This window comes from Xiphophorus hellerii, chromosome 19 (assembly GCF_003331165.1).
Source record: "Xiphophorus hellerii strain 12219 chromosome 19, Xiphophorus_hellerii-4.1, whole genome shotgun sequence".
In the NCBI taxonomy this organism is placed as follows: Eukaryota; Metazoa; Chordata; class Actinopteri; order Cyprinodontiformes; family Poeciliidae; genus Xiphophorus; species Xiphophorus hellerii.
This window is the reverse complement of record NC_045690.1, coordinates 5173577-5185412: the sequence shown is the minus strand read 5'-3', so window position 1 is coordinate 5185412 and position 11836 is coordinate 5173577. Positions and strand designations below refer to the sequence as shown.

Below are 11836 nucleotides of genomic sequence, written 5' to 3'. Positions count from 1 at the left end.
GTGATTATTCGTGAAACACAACTTGGAATACAAATCAAGGGCAGAATTATCAGAGACTAATGTTGGTACCAACAACAAATATGCAAAACACATGTTTGCATAAAAGTAGAGTGGATGGAAATACAATGGTGGTGAAAAAAGAAAACTTTGTAGCCATATGTCCCATATTATTAATGTTACAGTACAAATGAAGAAGAAAAGTGATCAAATAAAAGCAATTGTAACAGCAGCTGAAAGGTTTTTAGATATGAAAGAAATCCAAGCAGACCAGATTCATACCATTTTGAGTGTCACTGAAACAACAGAAAATGCTCAGGATTAGGATCCAAGCTTTTATAATGGTTCTACATATTCTTCAATGGAATGCCAGAAGTTTAATAGCCAATGGACAAGAATTTAAAAAGTTTGTTTACAAATTAGAAATAATCCCAGATATAATATGTGTTCAAGAAACATGGTTAAAACCTAACCTAGATTTTAAGATTCCTGGATATAGCATAGAAAGACAGGATTGATATAATGGTAGAGGAGGAGGATGTGCCACTTTAATTAAAGATGGAATAGCTTATAAGAAAAACCCAATGAATAAAGAATTAGAATGTGTTATTATAGAATATTTAATTTAAGAAAATATGGAAATATTTAAATGATAAATTATTATAATCCATGTAAAAATCTTGACAGTGAAATGTTTAAGGAAGTAGCAGGGAAACTACATAGAAGTGAAGTATGGTGTGGTGATTTTAATGCCCATAATTGTCTTTGGGGTAGCAGGAAAACAGATCATAATGGTAACATAATTGAAGAAATAATGGATGAAAGGTCATTAGTTTGTCTTAATAATGGAAAAGGTACAAGAGTAAATATACATAAAGGTACAGTTTCATGTCTTGATATTACATTAATATCCGATTGTCTTGTTAGTTCATGTGAATGGGATGTAAACTGGGAGTCTACCCTAGTGATCACTTTCCAGTGAGTACAATAATTAATGACAATATAAACAGGCAAAATGATTTTGTATTAACAAGACGGTGCTTCAATAAAGCTAATTGGCTAAAATTTTAAATAAATTGTGAGAAAACCAGTCATATGGTTACATTAAAAGGCAACATTGAAGAATGTACAAGTCAGATAACATATTTTAACATTATCACTTATTTTAAATGCTGCAAATTCTAGCATACCAAAAATAAAAAAAGTTAAGAAAAAAGTAGTTCCTTGGTGGAATGATAAATGTAGTAGAACAGTTAAAGATTGTAACAAGGCATTTAAAATATTACAGATAAATTTAACATCCGAAAACCTTATTGAATATAAAAGGAAAAGAGCAATGGCTCGAAAAACTATAAAGGAAGCAAAAATGAAAACATGGAGAGAATATTGTTCCTCAATAGGTTCAGAAATAAAATTACAGAATGTTTGGTCAATGTTTAGAAAAATGACTGGAAAAAGGAATGATGTTAAAATACCATCCTTAGGTAGAGGTCAGGAGCTATTAGTTTTAAATAAAGATAAGGCAGATTTATTAGGTGAGACATTTGCTGCAGTTCATAGTGGCAAACATCTTACAGACATTCATAGACGGCAGATGATTCAAAAACTTGGAAATCATAAAAATATATTGGAAAAATGTCAAAAATATATGTCAACATTAGACATGAATATAACCATGAAAGAAATTAAAACAGTATTGGAAGGGACAGGATACTCAGCTCCAGGGGAGGATCAATTATGTTACGCTATGTTTCGAGAGATTCCGGAAGTAACATTGAAATTAATATTAAAATTGTTTAATAAAATATGGAAAGAAGGTTTAATACCAAATAGCTGGAAAAGGACAACAATACTACCGTTTAATAAGCCAGGGAAAGATCCCATCAGTCCAAATAATTATAGACCAATAGCTTTAACTTCTCATTTAAGTAAATGGATGGAGAAAATAATGGTCAACAGATTAGGATATGTTCTTGAGCATAAGAAATTAATTAATGGATATCAGCATGGCTTTAGAACAGGGAGATCAACAATGGATGCACAACTAGAGTCAGTAATGACAGAGAGAAAGCTTTAAAAATGAAGGAAATAATGATTGTAGTATTTTTTGATATAGAAAAAGCATGATTCATTATGGAGAGAAGGACTACTTATAAAAATTAATCAGATGGGTCCCATCTGATTAAAAAATTTGCTGTCCAATTGGACAACAAATTTTTTGCTGGATAGAAAAATAAGAGTGACGATTGGGAATGATTATTAAAAAAAATGTATGTGGAAAATGGAATACCTCAAGGTAGTGCAATTAGCCCAATTTTATTTAATATCATGATTAATGATATTTTTTCTGATACTGATGAATGTATAAAATCTGCACTATATGAAGACGATGGGGCCATATGGATGAGGGGAAAGAATATAAAACATGTGGTAGGAAATATTAAGAAAGCAATTAGTAAAGTAGAAAAATGGTCTTATGGATGGGGTTTTAAATTATCAGCAAGGAGGTCTTGATTTAAGGTTATTACAAATAAGAGAAATATTGATATAGGAACAATAACATTATATGGACAGCCTTTAGAAAGGGTAACAGAATTTAAATATCTAGGACTATGGTTGGATAGTTCTTATACATGGAAAACACATATGGATAACTTGGAAACTAAATGTAAGAAAGTTATAAATCTACTAAAGGCTGTAGCTGGAAATAACTGGGGTGCAGGTAGACAGTCATTATTAAACATATATAGGGCTCTCATGAGATCAATAACAGATTATGGCAGCTTTATATATGGAGCAGCAGCTAAAACAACACTACAAAAGATAGATAGGTTACAGAGTAGGGTTTTACGTAGTGAAAATGACACCTATTAATGCTCTTTTAATAGAGACTGGAGAGACTCCACTGGAAATGAGAAGAATAAAATTAGCTCTAGTATATTGGATGAAAATTACAAGTAGTAAGGAAGAAAATGTAACTTCAACAATTTTACATAACCGTTGGGAATATTCAAAGTTCCAGAGTAATGGATTTGGATGGATTGTAAGTAAATTGATTAAAATGTATGGATTAGAGGATAAGAAATTAGCTCAGTTTAATCCGATTAGTGTTATGCCTCCATGGCTATTTCCTGAGGTAAATGTAGATATGAGACTTCTTAAAATGAAAAATGATTGGAATTTAAATGAAATAGGGATAAAGACTGGTATATATTTAAGAAACTCATATTATAATTACCTTAAAACATATTCAGATGGTTCTAAGAATTTAAAAAGATGTGTGGGAATAGGAATATATACGTATATACCAGAGTTTAAAAAATATATTTCTAAAAGAATATCAGATCAACTATCAGTTTTCACAGCAGAAGTGGGGGCAGTTATATTAAGCTTACAGTGGGTGGAGGAGGTTCGACCAGACAGGGTGGTGGTATGCACAGATTCCAAAGCAGTTTTCGAAAGTATTTGGGGAGAAGGAAATAACAGGAAAGATGTAGTATTAGAAATTCAGCACAGTCTATTTAGGTTATATAGGGGTGGCATTGATATTTGGTTTTGTTGGGTACCAGCACACGAAGGTGTAAAAGGCAATAAAAAGGCAGATAAATTAGCAAAAAGGGCTTCAGAGGGGGCAATAACGATTACAATACCTTTTGGGAAAGGGGAAGGGAAATCACTTAGGAGTAAAGAAATGGAAAAATGGAAGAAAAAGGTGGAATGAAGAAAGGAAGAAGATCATATAAAATACAAGAGTAGGTACTAATTAGAAATATTAATGAGAGAAACAGAAGGGAAGAAATAATAATGATTAGATTAGAAGTAGGTCATACCTATTTAAATGACATTCTATATTTAATAGGGAGGAAAAATAATGATAAATGTGAAAGATGTGGAGAGAAAGAAAATGTAGAACACGTATTGATGAACTGTAAGACATATGAACCTGAAAGGAAGAAATTGAGAAGAATGGTTGGAAGGACAGGCCAAGAATGGAGTTTTAAATTAATATTGGGAAATGAAGGAAACATAATGGATATTTACAGATTAAGGAAAACATTATTTATTTATCTTCAGAACACAAAATTAAAAATAGAATCTGATACATGTAAAGTAATGCTGCTACACACTCGTGTACAGTAGGTGGCGGTATGCACCTTAAAGTTGCTTGCGATCCGCCATAATGGAAAAAAAGAATTCCCCCGCTGTCAGTTGAACTTTTATAACTGTAGAAGCAATTTTCACGTCCGTCACTGCGCTTAAGACAGAGCTTAGTCTTCTCTTTCTGCACTAACCTAGTTTTCACCTCGGATGAGCGCCGATAAGTTGTCTTTTTAGCCGCTTAACCTCACGTCCAGCTTAGCTAGGTTGGTGACGTCAACTTAACAAGCCTTCTTGTGTTGGCTAACGGTCAACCGTCCCCAGGTCTGCTGGTATTGCTCAGCAACCAGAATTATATGACTTACTTTACTGTCCTTCCTTTTCAAATAGCGACACTTCGCTTTCCCCTAATTAATGGCGTTTTTGTTCTGCTTTTGACCAAAAAAGGTCTGCGTTAACTCCCGCTCTCCATAAACTCAACCGACGCTCGGACTTCCGGTTATAGAGGAAAGGCGGAGAGACGGGTTTCTGCCGTGTGTGCTGAATATTACAGTGTTTGCAGTGATTATTCTGTTCACTGTAAGAGAAAACTCATCAGAGATCGTCTGACTGTTGCTGTTGGAGAAATATTCAACATCACCCATTAGGAGAAAAAGGAAAAAAGATCGACCATCAAGCTAAGAAAACCCGAGATCACAGAGCCGTTGGCGGTTGGGAACCGTTGGCTGCTAACGGTCTCACCTTACTGCGAGGAAAAGGACAACTTAGCAGTCAAAATAAGTTGTTTCTGAGTTGGGTGTTTGGACATGACAGTAAGAGACGGCAGGATTCTGGTTTGAAAGCAGTGTCGGATGTTAATTCGGTGATTGTTGCTATAATTGTCAGCGACAAGCGGCTGGGGGGAATTCCGAAAAGAACCAACCGTTAAACGTTGTATGAAAGTGAGGACGCTTTAGAGCGGTTACCCAGACAAAGCAAAAATAAAAGAAACAGTAATTTATTGCATGAGATACAGCCGGACGAGACGGAGAGAAGTAAAAAACCAATAGTTGAGACTGAAAGAGAGAGAAAAACAGGCGGAGTGAAAGAAAAACCCAGGTGGGGAGCCAGTAAAATGGCTTTTTAAAACGTCTCTATTTAAACTGGACTTCAGCCTAGTATGAACAACTTCTGTGAAGCCAAAATATACAGACTTTCACAAACCTTATGCAACTGAGAAGCCTTAAAGTTTATAAAAACAGCAAACAAAAAAAAAAAAACAACACACTTTCAACAGGATACTCTCACTCTGCGGAGTAAACTAGCTTGCAAAGAAAAGATGAGCGAGAAAGGAATAAAAGAAGAAAATAAGTGGAAGACCAAGACACCAGTCACTCCTCAGAACAAGATGCATGAAGCTGAGTGAAGCTGACAACCCACCCACGTCAAAAAAGTCAGCAAATAGTCTGAGTGGTTAGTGCTTCGTTTGTGCCGTTAAAATTTTCGTTTGTGCAGCTTTGGTTTCTGAAATATTAAAAATGATTTTTTAGGTCATCCAGAGTTCACCATCCCCCCCATCTTGCTCAAAAACAAACCAAAGTGGGCTACTTCATTAGTGCTTCGTTTGTGCCGTTAAAACTGTCGTTAATGCACCTTTCCCTTATGAGATATTTAAAGTTATAATTTTGGCCGATGATGTCACCATCCCCCGATCTTGCTCCAGAACAAACCAAAGTGGGCTACTTCGTTAGTGCTTCGTTTGTGCCGTTAAAACTGTCGTTTGTGCAGCTTTCCCTTATGAGATATTTAAAGTTATAATTTTGGCCGATGATGTCACCATCCCCCGATCTTGCTCCAGAACAAACCAAAGTGGGCTACTTCGTTAGTGCCTTTAAAACTGTCGTTTGTGCAGCTTTCCCTTATGAGATATTTAAAGTTATAATTTTGGCTGATGATGTCACCATCCCCTGATCTTGCTCCAGAACAAACCAAAGTGGGCTACTGCTCAGTTTGTGCCGCTTTCCCTTATGAGATATTACATAATTTTCTTTCAGACGACAACTGACTTCACCTAAATTGATGACTGTGGCCTGCGCTGGACCTGTGAGCTACCTAACCACAAAGCAAACAGTTATTCATTTCGTATGTTAATTGTGCAAGTTAAATTCTGCAGATTTTCAGCTGTTGTACAATGTGCACCTTCTTTTGTTTTGAACTTCAATAAAGATTTAGAACAATAAGAAATTTGTCTCATTTCAATAAATGTTTTTAGATAGTAATATTTTCTCACCAATATAACTCTCTCCACAATAATTGAATCCTGTCAATACAGGACATGCGGCCGTGGCCGTAACGTAATGTGTATAAATTATATGACTGTTCAACTGTGCTTTGGTTTCGGACGTGGTTTGAACAATTATATTCACATTGTTGATAGAACTGATGGTGTCCTGTTAAAATAAAACAAATGGATGGGTCTTGTAACTGTTTGAAATACACTGAAATGTTGTGTAGATGTGGCCTCTGTCTCTTCCTCTGCAGGGTGTTCAGGCTAAAAGATTCCCCAGGGTCCTGAGCACCTTATAAAGGTTCCGGAAGAGACCATTGCAGATGGAAGAGGGGAAGTGATAGAACTATGCATTTTAGAAATTTAATGATTGGATTTATATTTATAGAAAGATATTTTTAGAAATGAAATGGCTGCTTAAAAATGAAGAACATTTGTTAATATCGTGTTGAAGATTTGGTTGTTTTGTCAAGATTGCTTGAGTATATGCATTTTGTCCTACCCCGTTTCTTGGTGGGGTTGTTAATTGGAGCAGCCAGGAACTATACAAACCTGCATGTTGGCCACATTGCAGGTTGGTAGGTGTGGTTGCTGCTGAGACCCATGGCCATTGTAAGCAGGATTGTCTAAATGTTGGAGAATAAACACCCGGTTGGTCTGCACTATTTCTCTGCCTCAAGACTCCTCTGTAAACCAGCTGCTAAGGGCCATTCTAACAAACCTCAATTGCATAAAAACACCGAAACCAAGACTTACTGTCATGTTTAGTTCCAGTTTTCTAACCCACATGCAGAACACCACAGGAGAGCAGGAATTAGTTAGAGGATGTTTATTAATACAATAAGGCAAGAGAGGTCAGGTGAGAATAATCCCTGGGGCAGGTTCAGAAGTCGTCGGTACACTGAAGGACAGTAAAGGGAGATGGTGAGTTTGTGGCTGTTGGAGATGAGAGCAACAAAAAATGTTGAAGACTGATCTTACTTGTAATGACGGAACATTCCTTTGGGGAGAGAGTTGACCGAGGGCTCGGGATTATGAATCCTTTGTGTGGGTCTAGAAGGTGAACCGGGTTCCAGAGAGTGGCTCAATCAGAGAGGTTCCGTGTGGAAATGTGGAGGCTGCGGTGGAGGGCGGACAGGTAAGTTCAGGCGTGGAGGAAGACAGAGGAGCAGTCCGACTGCCAGCTGGAGAGTCCAGGAGCGGTTTGTGATCAAACGGAGGAGGAAAAGGTGGGACTCGGGCAACCAGTGAGTAATAATCCACGGCGTCACGAGGAGGGGAAATCCAGAAAGCCAGAACGAGGTCTTCTCGAGGAGAATACTTGGCATCATGAGGAAAAACCTGAGAACAGGGAAGCATCAAGAGTGATCACAAAGAGTTCTTCTCGGATAAAGCTCAGAGTACACTCAGGAAGGCTCAGAGTACCATTACTGGCTAACACTCAGGCAATGAAGTGCAGACTGTCAGCTCCTCTTAAGCCTCACTATGATTGGATAATGAAACACAGGTGTGCTTGAACCACAGAAAACAGCCTCTGGTGCCATCTGGTGGATGAAGGGAGGAGCCACAGACCAACAGGGAGAACAGAAAAAATCCACAAAAGGGAACAAAAACCCCGGTTCCCAACAGTACCTTCCCAGCCCCCACCCCAACGGTCGCCACCTGGCGGCCGAGACAAACAAGAAGGGAGCGAAGAACGATAATCCTCAATCAGAGAAGCGTCAAGAATAAAAGAACCTGGGACCCATGAGTGATCCTCCGGACCGTGGCCCTCCCAGTCGACGAGATACTGCCAGCCACGACCTCGCCGACAGGAGTCCACGATCCAGCGGACAGTGTAGGCAGGATGCCCATCCACGTCTCGGGCGAACCCAGGACCTTCTTGCTGCAAGGCAACAGTGCTACCAAATGCGCTACTGTCCAGGACATGGGCTGATGAACAGATGTGAGTGGAGGGAGTGGAAGCAGACTGAGAAGGGATAGAGAAAGTGGCAAAGGAAAGGGGGAAAGATTACACAAGGAGAAATAACAAAAATACAAACACAAAGGAGTAAGTAGACTAAAGGAACCTAATTAGAACAAAGGAAAATAACTAGAAACAAGAAATAAACATAATTAGAAACACCCATGAAGAATGTGGAAAACAAGGCAAAATTACATTGATTTAAACGGAATATCATGGGAGGACAACCAAACCTTCTGGCCAGGAATGTAGCTGGGAGCCGGGGTCAGTCTCCAGTCAGCGAGGCGCTTGTTCTGGGTGGAGGTGTTATTGAGGGCATCGATGGTGGTTTTCCAGATGTTCTTGCAGCGGCAATGTGATGTTGTACAGATGTGACAGCAATGTTGTTCTCATGAGAGGAGAGCAATTGTGGCTGGTAACCTAGAGAGACTTCGAAAAGAGAGAAACCAGTGGCTGCAGAGATATGACTATTGTGAGCGTATTCAACCCATGGGAGGAAACGGCTTCAATCAGAGGGATTGGAGGAGGTAAAACAGTGGAGAACAAAAAAAAGCAAAACAAAGACAAACTGGAGAAACAGGAAGAGCACAAGGATGTCGGCAGCAGAGTAGAAACCTTGGTGGACGCTGGCAGCAGAACGGGAACCAGGAGGCCAATGGGACCCGCAACAAAGCCCTGGAAGTCAGCCCATGGGAGGAACCAACGAGATGCACTATGAAGCCTTGGAGGTCAGCCGGGAGACCAACGGAATTGGCTATGAAGCCCTGGAGGCCAGAACAGGAGACCGACAGGACTCAATACGAAGCCCTGGAGGTCAGCCCGGAGACCAACGGGACTCGCTGCGAAGCCCTGGAAGTCAGCCCAGGAGACCAACAAGACTCAATACTAAGCCCTGGAGGTCAGCTCGGAGACCGACAGGACTCTCTACGAAGCCCTTGAGGTCACCTGCAGACCAACGGGACTTGCTATGAAGCCCTGGAGGCACGTCTGGAGGCCACCGATAATCAAGCATGAAGCTTGGAGCCGTCATGACACTTCTTTCTTTAGAAGTACCATATTTCAATGCAATACCTGAGAGTGCTTGTTAGGTACATTTTGAGAAGTATATTCCAGATGCCTCTGATCACACGTCTGAATACAGTCAGCTGATTCTGTGGCTGGTCTGAAACCAACTGTTTGTCTTTGTGCTTTTCCTGTTCAGATTGCTGCTGGTTCTGCTCTTCCATTCTGTCCCTCAGCCTTTTGTTCAGCTGTTCCACTTCAAGCTGCAGGTTACTGTTTTCCTGCTCAAAGGTGGTGTTCTTCTGCTCCAGAGCGCTGTTCACCTGCTTCAGAGAACTGTTCAGCTGCTTCAGAGCTGCTGTTCACCTGCTTCAGAGCGCTGTTGTCCTGCTCCAGGGCGCTGTTGTCCTGCTTCAGAGGGCTGTTTCCCTGCTCTAGGGTGGCATTTTTCAGCTCCAAAGTTTTGTTTTTCTGCTCCAAGAGGGTTATTCTCTGCTCCAGGACGGTGTTTTCCTCTTCCAGAGTGGTTTTTTCGTTGTCCAGTGCGGCCTTTTCATCCTCCAGGACAGTGTTTTTCACCTCCAGAGTAGTGAGGGCTAGCAGATGGTTGGTTTTTTCCTGCTCCTGTTGCCTTCTTCTCAAATTCAGGGTGCTGATCCAGGTCTCCGTTTTCCTGCTCATGATCAGAGTTTTGCTGTTCCAAACGGTTTATTCGTCGCTCCAGGACGCGATTTAACCGCTCTGAATGAGAGAGTCTCTCCCTCTGAGTGTTGTTTCCCTCTCCTGTAATGCGGATATTATCTCCCTCTGCTCGTTGTTTTCCTGCTCTATAGAGGAAATTATCCGCTCCAGCGTGTTGATTTGAATGGCGGTTTCCTCCTCCGAGATGGTTTTTTGCTGTTTTAAAATGCAGTTTTCCTGATGTAGTGCGGTGTTTTTCTGCTCCAGTGCAGTGATTTCCCCTTTCAATGTATCTTTTTCCTCTTCCAAGGCAGAGGAAATCACTGCACTCCAGTGCAGTGTTTTCCTGTTTCAATGTGTTGTTATCGTCTTTTAAAGTTCTGTTTACATCAAACAGTTTTTTAAATTCCTCGTCTTTCTCAAGTGCAGCTTTTTCTGCATCCATTACTTTAATCTTCAGCTCCTCATTTTCTTTAATAAGTGACTGTCTTTCAATCGACATCATATTGTCTTCTTCCAAAACGCTATCGATGTTCTCTGTCTCTCTAGCCATTTCTTCATTCGAAGAATCAGAAGATGAAGCCTTATTGAGCTGATTCACCTTTGATCTTTGTCTGAACAAAGTCTGCCCCATGTTTTCCTTTATTTGCTTGTTAATATTTTCCTTTTAATCTTGAAAAGTTTTAGTTTCCAAACTCTTGTTAGGAGACAATCCTACTTGCTTTCTCTCTCTCTTCTGCAATGGTTCTGACTGAAGAACTCAAGAGTGTGACGCTGCACAAGAAGCACTCTAGCTCTATGTGACATCAATATGCGTGATGCTCCCGCCACAATTTAGCTGACCTTAACAAATCTTGTGTTTGAGTTTTGTAATTATTGTTACACTTAAATGTTTATATGTGTGTAATAGGCGTTACTGTCGGACATACAGAAATACGGAACAAATCGCATCCCGTTACGAAAAGGATGACAATCCTACTGTGCTCTTCTCCCATTAAAATTGTAGAAACTATATCAAATACAAGTATATGTACAGTTTGGTAGGTAACTGGTATTTTGGATGATGTTGTGATGACAACAAATTTCTTAATTAATTCATAAATGAAGTCACCTGAACAATACAGTAGCTGAACAGAATGGGGTTGTGGTTATAATTAATGTCGGAAGTGTTCACAGCCCCTCTTTGAAGCATACAAGGCAGCCATATTAGCTTACTACATTAGCGGTAGCATCTCCTGAAAAATTACACTTTACTAAGACTGCCTGTCTCAGTCTCACCTAAGACAACATACAAACAACCCAGAAAGTCGCCACCCATCAGTTCTCTTTAAAGATTCTAGACTTGGCGCAAGTGGTATTTCTTTTTTAAATAAAACAGGGGAAATTGGGTGAGGGGCAGCGGGGGGGCTGGGGGGGCTAGGAGGTAGCAAGACGTAATATGCCAGCACTACATGGTGTAAGATTAACAACGGCCCAAACCCGTGTTTTAAATCAAGATTTAAGATAATGTATCAAACTTCATGCGCAAAATAAAATATACTACAGAAATATGAAAGCATTAAACTCACCGTTGGGTTTGCCTTCGCCTCCATGGTCGCCAGCCTGGGTGATGCTGCTATTTCTTCAATATGACGGTTGCGTCACGTGATTAGCTGGGAGCTGGAATCTGACATCCATTGCTAATGTCTGTGACCTGAAGTAACCAGTGACCTCGCCATTTTTACAGAGAATTTTTGGACGATGAATTTGAGACAGCGAATTTGAGCAAGTTGAATTAGAGGACACTGGAAAATATTGCATTTGAATGTTGAAAAGTTGAATTTTTTCAT

The 11836-nt window shown here is 39.7% G+C and overlaps 1 long non-coding RNA gene across 1 annotated transcript; it reads right to left on the bottom strand.

Moving 5' to 3' along the window:
• Positions 1-7174: 7174 nt before the first annotated feature.
• LOC116708639 (uncharacterized) lies at positions 7175-10819 on the bottom strand. Its single transcript, XR_004336729.1, has 2 exons — positions 7343-10819; positions 7175-7262 (listed from the first exon to the last, which is right to left on the bottom strand). It is a non-coding gene; the product is annotated as an uncharacterized LOC116708639 (long non-coding RNA).
• Between the last annotated feature and the right edge of the window lie 1017 nt (positions 10820-11836).